The following is a 14,127-nucleotide window of genomic DNA, read 5'->3' as shown; positions in this document are numbered from 1 at the left end:
TTTGAAAAGCTCTCACCGGGATACATTCATGGACTGCCATCCACGCCATGTCTTTATGTCGATTTGTCAGTTCATTCATACTTACATTCTTCCACACTTTACTTGTTTGTTTATCATTCAACCTACCAATCGATTCTATGCAACTTTTATCCGCAATGATCTTTAGAATTTTTCTATGATTTTCCCAACTTTTTTTATCTATCTTCTCCAAACCATATTTTTTTACAAATGTTTCAATTATTTTATAGAAATCTGGCGTCAAAAAGCACATTGGTTTACGCAAATCTATTTCAAATAGGCCTAGTTTTCGCAGCATTCCTCCTGTTGCATATCTACATAGACATGCTGCCTTGTTGTTCTTATTCTGCGTCCTCTGTACACAAAATTGCGCGTATTTTGCTGTCAAAATTTTTTCAATATTAGGGAAACTTTTCCCTCCTTTCAATTTTTCTTTTTCTACGCTTGGTCTTACTAATTTTTCATTTTCTGAGTTCCAAAAAAAGACGAATAGAAATCTTGTTATTTTCCTTAACCATTTTAATTGTGGCGGGAATACCATCCCCAGGTACAGTAGTAATGGTACTAATACTGCTTTCGTAATCAATACTTTTCCTTCCAAAGATAATTTCCTCAAGTTCCAAAATTGTATTTTTTTCTGAATTTTTTCTCCCACACTTTCCCAACTTTCTTCCCCTACCAATTCCTCATCAAAACATACTCCTAACAATTTTAACGATTTCCTTTCCACCGGTATTCCACACTGATCTAATTCTCTCCAGTACCCAAATGCCTTACAATTACTTTTATCCCAATTTACCCTAAAACCCGATGCCTGACAAAACGTTTCAATATGGAACTTTGCTCTCTTAATTGCCACTTGCGTTGTGCATATAATTGTCAGGTCATCCATATAGCCCAATACCTTAACATCCTGTCCCCCACTCCCTGGAATCTGTACTCCCCTGATTATTTTATCTTTTCTAATTAACTGCAGTAAAGGTTCCATCGCACAAATAAACATCAGGGGAGACAATGGGCACCCCTGTCTCACTCCCGAACTTATCCTGACTTCTTTTGACATAAAGCCATTAACTAAAACTCTGCTATAAATTCCCTCGTACAAACATTTAATCCATTTTAACACATTAACTGGAATTCCTAATTTTTTTAACACCTCCAATAAGAAAGCATGAGACAACCTGTCATACGCTTTTTCAAAATCTATATTGGCAATAACAACAGATTGATTCCTTTCTTTGCCGTACCATATGATATCTCTTATTAATACTAAATTTTCTGCAATTTGTCTTCCTGGTACTGCGCAAACTTGTTCTTCCTCTACCAATTTCTCAATTACTCGATTCAGTCTAATCATAATTAATTTTGCAACAATCTTATAATCTACATTTAATAAAGTGATTGGTCTCCAATTTTTTAGATCCCTTTTATCTCCTTTCTTATACACCAGTGTAATTATGCCTTCCCTAAAAGAAGGTGGTGTTCTCCCTTCTGCAAATACTTTTCCACATAAAGACATTACATCTGGTCCTATTAAATGCCACATTTCCATATAATATTCATACGGCAGCCCATCACTCCCAGGTGTTTTTCTTAACTTCCCACTTTTAATAATCTCTTCTATCTCTTTTACATTTAAATCTCTTTTTAGATAATCCTGATCCTCTCTATTCAGCTTGCAATCAGTTTTTTCTAACACATCATTTTCCATACTTTTGTCACGTATTTTTTCTTCAAACAAATCTCCATAAAAAGTTTCCACTACCTTCATTATATTATCTTTTCCTAACATCTCTTCCCCTTCTCTATTCAACACTGGGCTCAGCCTTGCCCTTTCTCCAAATGCTTTTTTGAAAAAAAAGGGTGTACATTTTTCATCTTGTTCCACTAGCTCTACTTTTGCTGCATGAATAATTTTTTTCCCTTTTTCCTCCATTAATTTATTAAAATCTAATTTTGCCTGCGCTAATTCCTTTTCTACATCTTCTCCCATGTCTCTTAATGTGTATAGAAACTGCCTTCTCAAATTTGCCTGTTTGTAATCTTCTTCCCTCTTTTTAGCTTTTTCCCTCCCTTTTTTTATAAAGAAAATCTTAGTTTCATGTTTTACCCACTCCCACCATTCCATTATCCCCCTAAACTCATTTTGTCTACCTTTCAACCTTACATACATTGATTCATACTGTTGCTTAATTTTTTTATCATTCAGCAAACACACATTTAACTTCCAATACCCTCTTCCATATTCTTGTAACTCATCCATTTTCAATTCACACCGCACACACGCATGATCAGAGAATAAAACTCTTTCCTCTTGCCAGTCACTCACTTTCATTCCTTTTGATAACAACACCAGATCTATTCTTGATTTTACATTCCCTTTGTCTGAAAACCATGTAAATCCTTTAGGGCTCTTCCCCCATATTTTGAAACCATCACACAGCTTAAAATCCTTTATTACAGTTTTCAATAGAGTACTTGTCCCATCAGGCCTTAAATCCTCAGCCCCCCCCTCCCTATCCTGTTCAGACATTATGCAATTGAAATCCCCAACCACAATAGTCTGCTCCCTCCCTGGCAAAAACATTTGTAACTTTTGAAACAATTCCTCTCTTTGCTGTTTAATAGGAGAGGCATACATATTAAATAATCTGAACTTAACACCCCCCCATTCAAATTTCACTTCCATTAACCTCCCTGGCTCTATGACTATAACCTTATTAACTTTAAAACTGTTCCCTCTAAACAACACTCCCACCCCACTATTCCTATTATCCTTACTACCTGACCAACATGATTCCCCCCACGGCCATTCGGATTTACTAGGTACATTACTAATCCCACATTCTTGTAAACATACTATATCTGTGTTCTGGTTAGCCATAAATTGTAAAATCATAGTTCTTCTTGGCAGAGATGTAAGCATTCTCACATTTAGTGAGACTAATTTCAGAGCCATATTAACATATTAGCATAGTAAAGTGACATTACAACCCATAACCAATAGATGGCGCTCAAGTCACAGAAAACTCCATTTCACCAGTGTTTTCCTCCCCCCCTGGATCCAAACCCTCCAGTCTCTTGGTGCTTTGCAGAAAACCCCCTCCTTTCTGCATTGCATCCCATGAGTCCAGTACATCAGAGTCTAGGAAAGATCTTCCCTCCCCCCCTGGTGAAACCTGTTCATCAGTAAGTAATCCCCCCTCCATACTACTTAGTGAAGATACATTACCATTGTCCTCCTCCTTTCTCCCCTGGTAACGCACTTTTGTTGCTGCTCCTCTGTCTTCCTCCATCTTTCTCTTTTGTGGTCTCTCACCACTCAATCCTGCAATTTCATCCACAAGTCTGCTTCCTGTCAAAAATCCAGGGCCCTCCCCCTCCTCTAACACTTCACTCAGAGAAGCTACTAAGGCTTCCCCTTTTCTCAGCTCATCTTCTGCTGATGTCATCACCGGTGTACTATCCCTTGACGCCTTCTCCATATCCTCCGCTGTTCCCTCTTCCTCCTCCTCATGCCGCTCCTTCTGTGCATCATCCTCCCTCTCCTCTGCTTCGCATACCTGTTGCTGCGGGGTCTCCGACACTCTGTCTGTCACTTCTGTCTGCGCAATGATGTCATCAGTCTGTAACTCCTCCTCCTCCGACTCCTCTGCTTCCACGTGAGCTTCAGCTCCATCTTCCTCATCCTCCGCCCGTTCTGCTGCCGCTTCCTCACGCATCCGTTCGCGGAGGTCATCTGTCCTTGCCCCTGCTGCCTGGGCATAGGATCGCTGCGGGCACTGTCTAGACATGTGATCTTTACTCCCACATAGGTCACAGGCTCGGGGCGCATCACAATGAACCGCATAGTGTCCTTCTTTGCCACAGTTACGGCACACCACTTTTGACTTCTCACAGTGCTCCTTTGTGTGTCCATAGCTAAAGCAATTCCTGCAATAGGAAGGCTGTCCAGGGTACGTCAAAAAGCCCCTATTGCCCCCAATGCTGAAGTTTCCCGGGGGGTGCATCACTCCCCCCAATCCGCTGGAGTCTTTTCTGAGTTTACACCAAAACCTCAGCTTTCCATTAAAAATCCCATACTGGTTTTTCAAAGTGTGTCCGCCTTTTATTTCATCACAATATCGTCTTAGAAAGATATGCACCTCCTCCGGTAGTACAAAAGGGTTGTACATATGCACTGTGATGGGTCTTTCACCAAAAGTGAAGCATGGGATTAATCTAATCCCCTTCATGTTTTCATGTCCCGCCATTTTCTTTGCTTGTTCATACACATTCAGGCACACACCATCATCCATGAATGTCACATCAAAAAAACCTTGTCTGTTAAAATCCTGTAGGCAGAATATCTGAGCTGTTCCAATTGCAAAGATATCTCTCAATACCTTCATCACGATATGTTTCACATCCACTCTTCCACGAGATTCAAGTTCTACCTGGAACCTGATAGTAGATTTCAGGTTTGGCGCTGAAAAACGCCATCTTGCTGCTCCTTTGGGGCGTGCGTCTCACCCTGGAAGCTGGTCCCAGCTTTATTCTTTCCTCAGGGTTTTCATATTTCCAGCCGTGGCCACGGCCCTCGCTCCTGTAGTGTCTGCTCCAGATACACTGATCTTAGCCAAAAGGCCGAGAAGCGATAACCAGAAATGGGCCCCCGCCTGAGCGCCGCCCGACGGCCGGGGGCGCTACGCTTTAGGGAGAAGGGCAGAGGGAGCCGCTGGCTGCCCGCTCGCCTCCTCCCCCAGCAGGCCTGCCTCCAGTCCCTCCGCTCCTCCCGACACAGCCCCGGGGAGTCTATGCAGCAGCGGCGGCGACGACGACGACGGATGCAAAAGCCAAAGACTTTGTATGGAGTAAAGAAAAGCAGCCGCACACACTGCCGGGGGGCCCGCAAGGCCAGCAAACAGCCAAAAAGGCACATGCTTCCAGTTCTTTTTCCGGCACCAGGCTTCGTCTGCTTATTTGCATAGGAACCGCCCACTTTTTCTCTGCTAGCCGACTCGTCTGGGCTGCCATGAAACTCAGGCAGCAAGCAAGCAGCCAGTGGCTGGGCTTTTCAGTTCAGGTCATTTTAGCCAGCCAGCCAGCCAGCCAGCCAGCCATTGTGACAAGAAGCCAGCAAGTCAAGGCATTTGCTGCTTGCTGCTTGCTGCTGCAGTGTTTGCTATGCAGGCTATTTGGATACAGCTTCAACAGGAGTTTCTTAGGCATCTGCTCGTTCGGACTGAATTAGGCTAGGCAGCAGGCGGCACTCCTGCTCCATGCGAGGAGGAGCTGAAAAGAAAAGAAAGTAAGAAGCCACGCAAAAGAGCAAACAAGACACAGCAAAAAGAAGGAGGCTTTATTTTGTCGTCATTTCTTCATCTTCTTCTTTCTTTGCAAAAGAAAGAGCCAAAAATGCATGTTTGTTTTTTTTCTGTCAGACAGTGATTTGTTTCTATTTTTTGATACAAGCCAAATATCCCCAAAGGGAAGTGCACCGGTCCTGGAGGTACTGCAATACCAGGTCAATGCGTGGAGTGGACAGAGCAAGCTCTTCTTCCATCTCCCTGTTCTAAAAATCCATTTAATATATGGTCCCCAGATAGGGGACGTATCAGATATTAAACTGATAAGAACAGATTTTTTTTTTTTTTTTTTTTTGAAAAATACTTTATTTATTCTTGACACGTAATTTCCACATCTTGTCACTTTTCGAAAAATAAAAAACCCCCGACATTACAAAAACCCCAAAACATTTCAATACAAATTTTGCATATAAAACTTCCAAATTTACAAACATGACTTGGTACATAAAACAATTTTTCTTCTTTAAGACATTTTCCTTTTACAGGGTATACCTTCTTCATAGCGTGTCTAGAAAGGCGCATTATTTCACGGCACGATAACCAATTTGTTTTGTACCACTACAATATTTCTCATACATGTTACTTTTATGTTCCGCATACGTGAGCGGCTGAGTTTCCTTATACAGAATCAAGGTATCTATATGCTTTATCGCCCTTGTCTCTTCCGTTTGACCTGCTAAACTAACGCTCCAAATCTCCATGTCCTTGTCTCCCACCTTTTCTCTAAGCTCTTTTATTTTCCCCTCTAATGTTAGACCCACTTTAAAAGGAAAAATGGGTACTAGCGATTTCTCTATGACTAATCTAACTTCCTCCTTACCTCCCTCTTTCTTCTTTACCCCCTCATTTTTGGTTTCTTTCTCCAACACTCTTTCCATCTCTTCTATCTCTTTTCCCACTCCATGTACTACATGCTCTAGCTTTTTCTTCCTTTGTTCTGTGTTCGCTTCCAACAAAGCTTTCCTTGCATTGTAAAATTTATCTCTCGCTTTTCTATATTTATCTCCCCATCTTTTGATCAGTTTTGTTTCTCTGCTCCCCTCCCTCTTTTTTTCGTCTTCCTGGCTATCCTCCTCTTCTTCAGTATCGTCCTGCTCTTCCCCCTCGCTCTCTGTTTCTCCTTCCTGTACTAGTACCGAAAAATTTGACTTCCCTACCCAAGACTGTGCTTTCTTACCTGATTTTCCCTCTTCTACCTCTTGCTGCATCCTACGCTTTACTGCATTCCTTTTCTCTGTTGTATCCATGTCTTCTAACTCCCCTTGCACTAGGTGTTTACCTCCCCCTACTACTACCCAATCTGTTTGCTTTGTTTGTTTGGATTCCAGTTCAATGTCTTTATGTTTGGGTGTTCCCCTTTCTTGTAACCCTTCTGAGTCCTCCACAGCCTTAACGTCCTTCTCTTTCCTTTTGTTGGGGTTCTGCGCCAAGCTGTTTAGGAAACGATCCTCCTCTTCCTTTTGTTCCTTCATCCCTTCCTCGTATATCTCCGTAATCGTCGCAGAAACATCCTCCTCCGATTGGCTTGTCTCCTCAACCTCTGTGACACTATGCGCGCCTGTGCTCCTGTTTGGCTCCTCTGTTCTTGTAAACGCACTGTCCTCCCTCTGTATTGTCGACTCTTTTTCCTCCTGTGTCTCCGGCACCACGGTCCTCTCCTTTGGTGTTGGTGGCCCCTCTCTCCAGCGGCCACCTGCCGCTTGAGCATACGTTCTATTCGTGCACATCCGAGACAAATGTCCTGGTGACCCACACAAATCACAAAGGCGGGGTAACTCACAATTATAGGCCGAATGTCCATTTTTCCCACAGTTCCTGCAATTCAGTCCAGATTTGTCACATGTCTCTCTGACGTGTCCATATTGTAGGCAATTTCTGCAAAAGGTAGGTTGTCCAGGGTAGTACAGGAACCCCCTATTTCCTCCAATAGTAAAATTCGCCGGCGGGCTCATCACTCCTCCCACAGCAGATGCATCTTCTCTGAAACGTACCCAGAAGCGCCTTTTGCCGTTGTATACGCCATATTGATTTGTCAATTGTTGGCCTCCTTTTGCCACACTGCAATACCTCAGCAAAAATAAGTGCAGATCCTCTGTGCGTGCATATGGGTTATACATATGGATAGTCAGTGGTTTTTCTTCCATTGAAAAGCTGGGGATCACTTGAATTCCTCTCATCAGGGTATCATCCAACTTTGCTTTAAATCTTTCATAGTAGTTCAGGCAATCCTCTTGCTTGGTAAATGTCAGATCAAAAACTCCAATCCTTGGGAAGTCTTGCAGGCAAAACAAAGTTTTCACAAAGTCCATTTCCATCATCTTCATTAAAATTTCTTGTACAACATACTGCAATCCAATTTCTTCTCTGCGTCCCTCTTCAACTTGCAAACGAATGGTATTCCTCAGGCGATCACCTTCTGCCATTTTCTGGCGATTCTATTGGTTGGGTTCAGACCCACAAAGACACATTGGATATCTCACTACACGTAGTGAGACCTCTATTGGTTGACAGTGATATCACACTCTCCAGTTACTGCGCCATCTATTGGTTGACAGTGATATCACACTCTCCAGTTACTGCGCCATCTATTGGTTAACCGTGGTATCACACTACACTTAGTGTGACCTCTATTGGTTGAAACCGGTACTACGTCCTCATGCAAATGAGCAGAACTAAAGTACTGCTGAATATTACAGCTTTTTTGTCAAAATCTGCTCAGAAATTCATCCCAGCAGCCGTTTTCACAGCCGACGCTTCTGTTATAGTGTCCAACAAGTCAGACACTACACTGGATCTTAGCCAAAAGGCCGAGAAGCGATAACCAGAAATGGGCCCCCGCCTGAGCGCCGCCCGACGGCCGGGGGCGCTACGCTTTAGGGAGAAGGGCAGAGGGAGCCGCTGGCTGCCCGCTCGCCTCCTCCCCCAGCAGGCCTGCCTCCAGTCCCTCCGCTCCTCCCGACACAGCCCCGGGGAGTCTATGCAGCAGCGGCGGCGACGACGACGACGGATGCAAAAGCCAAAGACTTTGTATGGAGTAAAGAAAAGCAGCCGCACACACTGCCGGGGGGCCCGCAAGGCCAGCAAACAGCCAAAAAGGCACATGCTTCCAGTTCTTTTTCCGGCACCAGGCTTCGTCTGCTTATTTGCATAGGAACCGCCCACTTTTTCTCTGCTAGCCGACTCGTCTGGGCTGCCATGAAACTCAGGCAGCAAGCAAGCAGCCAGTGGCTGGGCTTTTCAGTTCAGGTCATTTTAGCCAGCCAGCCAGCCAGCCAGCCAGCCATTGTGACAAGAAGCCAGCAAGTCAAGGCATTTGCTGCTTGCTGCTTGCTGCTGCAGTGTTTGCTATGCAGGCTATTTGGATACAGCTTCAACAGGAGTTTCTTAGGCATCTGCTCGTTCGGACTGAATTAGGCTAGGCAGCAGGCGGCACTCCTGCTCCATGCGAGGAGGAGCTGAAAAGAAAAGAAAGTAAGAAGCCACGCAAAAGAGCAAACAAGACACAGCAAAAAGAAGGAGGCTTTATTTTGTCGTCATTTCTTCATCTTCTTCTTTCTTTGCAAAAGAAAGAGCCAAAAATGCATGTTTGTTTTTTTTCTGTCAGACAGTGATTTGTTTCTATTTTTTGATACAAGCCAAATATCCCCAAAGGGAAGTGCACCGGTCCTGGAGGTACTGCAATACCAGGTCAATGCGTGGAGTGGACAGAGCAAGCTCTTCTTCCATCTCCCTGTTCTAAAAATCCATTTAATATATGGTCCCCAGATAGGGGACGTATCAGATATTAAACTGATAAGAACAGATTTTTTTTTTTTTTTTTTTTTTTTTTTTTTTATTTCTTTTTGAACAAAAAATTATATAATAAAAATTATTCTTTCATAATTTTCCAAACAAAAATTCTCAATTACTTCACAAAAGCAAGTCAAATACATTCTAAAATTCCCCAAAAAACATCCCATACATTTACAGAAACCCCTACATATAATTCTATTTTACTTCCATTCTATTTCATTTACATTTCTATTTTTCCCTTACTTTTTCATTACCCCACTAAACACATCAAATAGAAAACTTTTGTTCCATCAGTTATCATACTTTCTTTAAACAAAAATTCATTCTTTCTCCATCCTATCTATCCCTTCTAATTCCCCACCTCCGACGTTTAATTCTTTTTCCAAATCTTTTCTCATTTCCTCTAGTCTTTGTTTTATTCTTTGAAGACTTTTTCCTTTTGTTTTACTAAGCTCTGAGCCTTTTGCCTCAAAAACTTTTTTCTCTTCATTTAATTTAACATATTCATTTTTCCATTTAATATACATTTGAACATCCCACCAGAACACAGTTTTTTTGGCCCATTTGTTTGCTGTCATCATTTCTTCTATTCTTTCCCTCATTATTTGTATATCTATTTCCCCTTTTTCCATTTCCCAAATTTCCTTCCAAAATTCCTTTCTTAGTTTCTCTATCATCTCCTCCCAGCTTTCTTTTGTTTGTGTGTCTGCAACTATCTTACTTTTGTCTCTTTTCTGAGTTATTTTACTTTCTTCTGACTCACTCACTGATGAGGTTTCAGGCTCACTTCTAGTTGGTCCAGCTATTTCCTCTGAGGTTTCCTTATTCTCTATTGCTTTAATCTTACAGGTACTTCCTTCCTCCCTTCTCCCTTCCTCTCCCCCGCTTTCACCCACAGATAGAACTCCTCCCTCACTTTCACTTCTACTCGTTCCTCCCACCTTCCGTGTTGGCATTCCTATTATCTTCCCCCTTTCTATCTCCTTGTTTGGGCGTCCCTTTTCCTCTTTCTGCACCCCTCCTCTTTCACTTTCTGATGAGGAGACTGACCCCCAATCACTCCCGCTACTCCTAGCTGCTTCCAGTGTTTTAGTTTCCAGAACTCTAGGATACCCCTCAAAATTACTGTGCTCTTTCTCCCTTGGCATGATGCTTTCCGGGGTCTCCTCCACCACTATATCTTGTACTTCCTCCTCCTCGCTAACATCCTCCACATCTCTGAAAAACTCCCTTTCCTCCTCTCTTTCCTTGAGGACTGCTCTGCCCTCCTTCACCTCCACTAAAAGTATATTCTCTTTTTTCATTTCTTCATATTCCTCTTTTGTAATGTTTTTCCTTTGGTGCATTACTTCGTCTAATCTTTTAATAATTTGCTGATCTGTACTTCCTCTATGTTGCTTCCTAAAAACTTCTACCCAGAAATCTACTTCCCCTACTGCCCTCTGAAACTCTCCCATTTTCTCCTTTAAAACACTTCCACTTGGTATTTCTCCTATCTGTTCCCTTCCTATCTTCGCAACCCTCTCTACTTTCTCTCTAGGCCCCTCTCTCTTCTCTCCCTCTTGGCCCTCCTTCCCTTCCACGCTGTCTGCTTCCTGTTGGCTTTTACGTTTTTGGGGCTTCTTTTCCCCAACTGTGACCTCCATTCCCTCCTCCTGCTCTTCACCAAATTTCCCTTCCCCTCCCTGTGCGTCTTGAGCATCCATTCTTTCAGCCCAACTTGGGTCATGCACATTCTCTGACTCTATTGTCCCACCCCCCTCCAAAATCAGACCACAGTCTCCCCCCTCCCCCTTTTCCCCAGCAAAGTTCCGGGCAATACTTTCCAAAAATTGATCTTCTTTTTTTTTCTCCTGGGCATCTTTTTCTCGACTTGACATACAGGTTTCCTCCTCATTTGCTGCCTGGGCATAAGTTTTCTCCGTGCACTGTCTTGCCAAATGTCCTCTCTTTCCACAATAGTGGCACTTTTTTGGGACACTACAGCTGCTTACAGTATGTCCCTCTTCCCCACAGTTCCGACACACTACTCCTGTTTTTGGGCATCCTTCTTTCGTATGTCCGTAACTAAAACAATGTCTACAGTATAAAGGCTGTCCTGGATAGAACAAAAAGCCTCTGTCTCCTTTAATATTGAAGATGGCAGGTGGGTGTGTCACCCCTCCTACGCACGACGTATCTCTCCTGAAGCGCACCCAATATCGTCTTTTCCCATTAAATATACCGTAATGGTTCTTTTGTTCTTCTCCTCCTTTTACCATCTCACAGTATCGTTTTAGAAACCACATAATATCTTCACCCCTTGCATAAGGGTTGTACATATGCAGTACCAATGGTTTCTCTTCCATCATGAAACTAGGAATAACCTTAATTCCTCTCAGGTTTGGGTCCTCGGCTCTCTCTTTGCATCTTTCAAACAGGTTCCAACAATCTTCTTCCTGGAAGCAGGTCAGATCAAAAATCCCCTGCGCAGGGAAATCTTGTAGACAGAGGATCTTCTCCTCATGTAGGCCAATCAGCTCCCACAGGACTTTCTCCACAATCCATCGTAGATCAACTCGGCTTCTCTCTGACTCCACAACCAGAAACCGGATGGAGTTTCTCATCCCTGTTTGGGCTGCCATGCTGATTCCTCTGCTTCTCCAAGCTTAGGTGCGGCACCCCAAAAGCAGCAGGGGACTTAAGCCGGTTAAGGCGATGTCCCCAGGCCAAGGTGCCGGCCCTTCACTTTCTCCGCTCTCCGCTCTCCGTTCTCGATCGCCCCTCGTCGCTCGAGATGGCGTGCCCCCCCAAAAGCAGCAAGGATCTTAAGCCCCCGAAGGGGCGATGATCCAGGGCCAAGGGGTCACAGTCTCAGCAAAGCCCCTGACTCAGACACTTGATCTGAGCCAAAAGGCCGAGAAGCGATAACCAGAAATGGGCCCCCGCCTGAGCGCCGCCCGACGGCCGGGGGCGCTACGCTTTAGGGAGAAGGGCAGAGGGAGCCGCTGGCTGCCCGCTCGCCTCCTCCCCCAGCAGGCCTGCCTCCAGTCCCTCCGCTCCTCCCGACACAGCCCCGGGGAGTCTATGCAGCAGCGGCGGCGACGACGACGACGGATGCAAAAGCCAAAGACTTTGTATGGAGTAAAGAAAAGCAGCCGCACACACTGCCGGGGGGCCCGCAAGGCCAGCAAACAGCCAAAAAGGCACATGCTTCCAGTTCTTTTTCCGGCACCAGGCTTCGTCTGCTTATTTGCATAGGAACCGCCCACTTTTTCTCTGCTAGCCGACTCGTCTGGGCTGCCATGAAACTCAGGCAGCAAGCAAGCAGCCAGTGGCTGGGCTTTTCAGTTCAGGTCATTTTAGCCAGCCAGCCAGCCAGCCAGCCAGCCATTGTGACAAGAAGCCAGCAAGTCAAGGCATTTGCTGCTTGCTGCTTGCTGCTGCAGTGTTTGCTATGCAGGCTATTTGGATACAGCTTCAACAGGAGTTTCTTAGGCATCTGCTCGTTCGGACTGAATTAGGCTAGGCAGCAGGCGGCACTCCTGCTCCATGCGAGGAGGAGCTGAAAAGAAAAGAAAGTAAGAAGCCACGCAAAAGAGCAAACAAGACACAGCAAAAAGAAGGAGGCTTTATTTTGTCGTCATTTCTTCATCTTCTTCTTTCTTTGCAAAAGAAAGAGCCAAAAATGCATGTTTGTTTTTTTTCTGTCAGACAGTGATTTGTTTCTATTTTTTGATACAAGCCAAATATCCCCAAAGGGAAGTGCACCGGTCCTGGAGGTACTGCAATACCAGGTCAATGCGTGGAGTGGACAGAGCAAGCTCTTCTTCCATCTCCCTGTTCTAAAAATCCATTTAATATATGGTCCCCAGATAGGGGACGTATCAGATATTAAACTGATAAGAACAGATTTTTTTTTTTTTTTTTTTTTTTTGTAGCCCGGGTGGTGAAAAAGTGATTCCACCTCAAAAACCGTGCTCGTGGTCCAGTGAGACCAGGTGCGCTCCACATGTGACAGTCTTCTCCGAAGAGTAGGCTAGTCCGGTTCCATGACGTCTTCCTCCGAAGAGTCCGACGTCCTTCTCGTTCCCTCCTAGTGCAGCTGCGCCGCAGGAGGGTCCAAGTCTTTAGGGTTTTCAGCGTACGCCTACTAACCCACCGCAGTCTTTTCCCGAAGGAGGGGTGACCACCGACCAGCACTTAGTCTTCTCGCTCTCCGAAGAAAGAAGGGTGACTATAACCCGACACCAACAAACAAAAAAAGTTCATAGTGCAAGTGCTCCTGTGCGCTGTGTGATGCAGTGCAGGAAGTGCTCTGACAGACGACACAAAAAAGTGTGCACGAGTGCACGCCCAGCCCTTTGCAAGGCCAGGCGGGTGAAAAAAATATTGGCTTGTCCCCTCAGCGGAAGGCAATAAGGGGGGCCAAAGTGCGGGAAAAATAGGGGACGGTGCAATAAAATCAGTGCAGATCAAGTGCTCGTAAGTGGTGGCCGGACGCCCAAAACGACCAACCACAGTGCAGCAAGTGATACTCCACCAGGTTTTCCACGCCTGGTGGTGCAAGATTAAAAAGCCCGGGCTACTTTGCATCCGCCCTCTCAGCCCATGACCAGACCAAGTGATGCAACTAGGGCCATCCTTCACAGGACAGACCCTACACTTGATCTTAGCCAAAAGGCCGAGAAGCGATAACCAGAAATGGGCCCCCGCCTGAGCGCCGCCCGACGGCCGGGGGCGCTACGCTTTAGGGAGAAGGGCAGAGGGAGCCGCTGGCTGCCCGCTCGCCTCCTCCCCCAGCAGGCCTGCCTCCAGTCCCTCCGCTCCTCCCGACACAGCCCCGGGGAGTCTATGCAGCAGCGGCGGCGACGACGACGACGGATGCAAAAGCCAAAGACTTTGTATGGAGTAAAGAAAAGCAGCCGCACACACTGCCGGGGGGCCCGCAAGGCCAGCAAACAGCCAAAAAGGCACATGCTTCCAGTTC

At 45.0% G+C, this 14,127-nt stretch overlaps 1 non-coding gene and 3 pseudogenes across 1 annotated transcript; all 4 read right to left on the bottom strand.

The window, feature by feature from the left end:
* Window positions 1-5,487: 5,487 nt before the first annotated feature.
* LOC142500136 (U2 spliceosomal RNA) lies at window positions 5,488-5,671 on the bottom strand. The gene has a single exon (XR_012802823.1). It is a non-coding gene; the product is annotated as a U2 spliceosomal RNA (small nuclear RNA).
* Window positions 5,672-9,016: 3,345 nt separating this feature from the next.
* On the bottom strand, window positions 9,017-9,224 carry LOC142500127 (U2 spliceosomal RNA; annotated as a pseudogene).
* Window positions 9,225-12,897: 3,673 nt separating this feature from the next.
* Window positions 12,898-13,099, bottom strand: LOC142500768 (U2 spliceosomal RNA; annotated as a pseudogene).
* A 579-nt stretch (window positions 13,100-13,678) lies between these two features.
* Window positions 13,679-13,833, bottom strand: LOC142500347 (U2 spliceosomal RNA; annotated as a pseudogene).
* Between the last annotated feature and the right edge of the window lie 294 nt (window positions 13,834-14,127).

The sequence above is a fragment of the Ascaphus truei genome, chromosome 7 (assembly GCF_040206685.1).
Source record: "Ascaphus truei isolate aAscTru1 chromosome 7, aAscTru1.hap1, whole genome shotgun sequence".
Lineage (NCBI taxonomy): Eukaryota > Metazoa > Chordata > Amphibia > Anura > Ascaphidae > Ascaphus > Ascaphus truei.
This window is presented reverse-complemented; position numbering and strand designations above follow the sequence as displayed.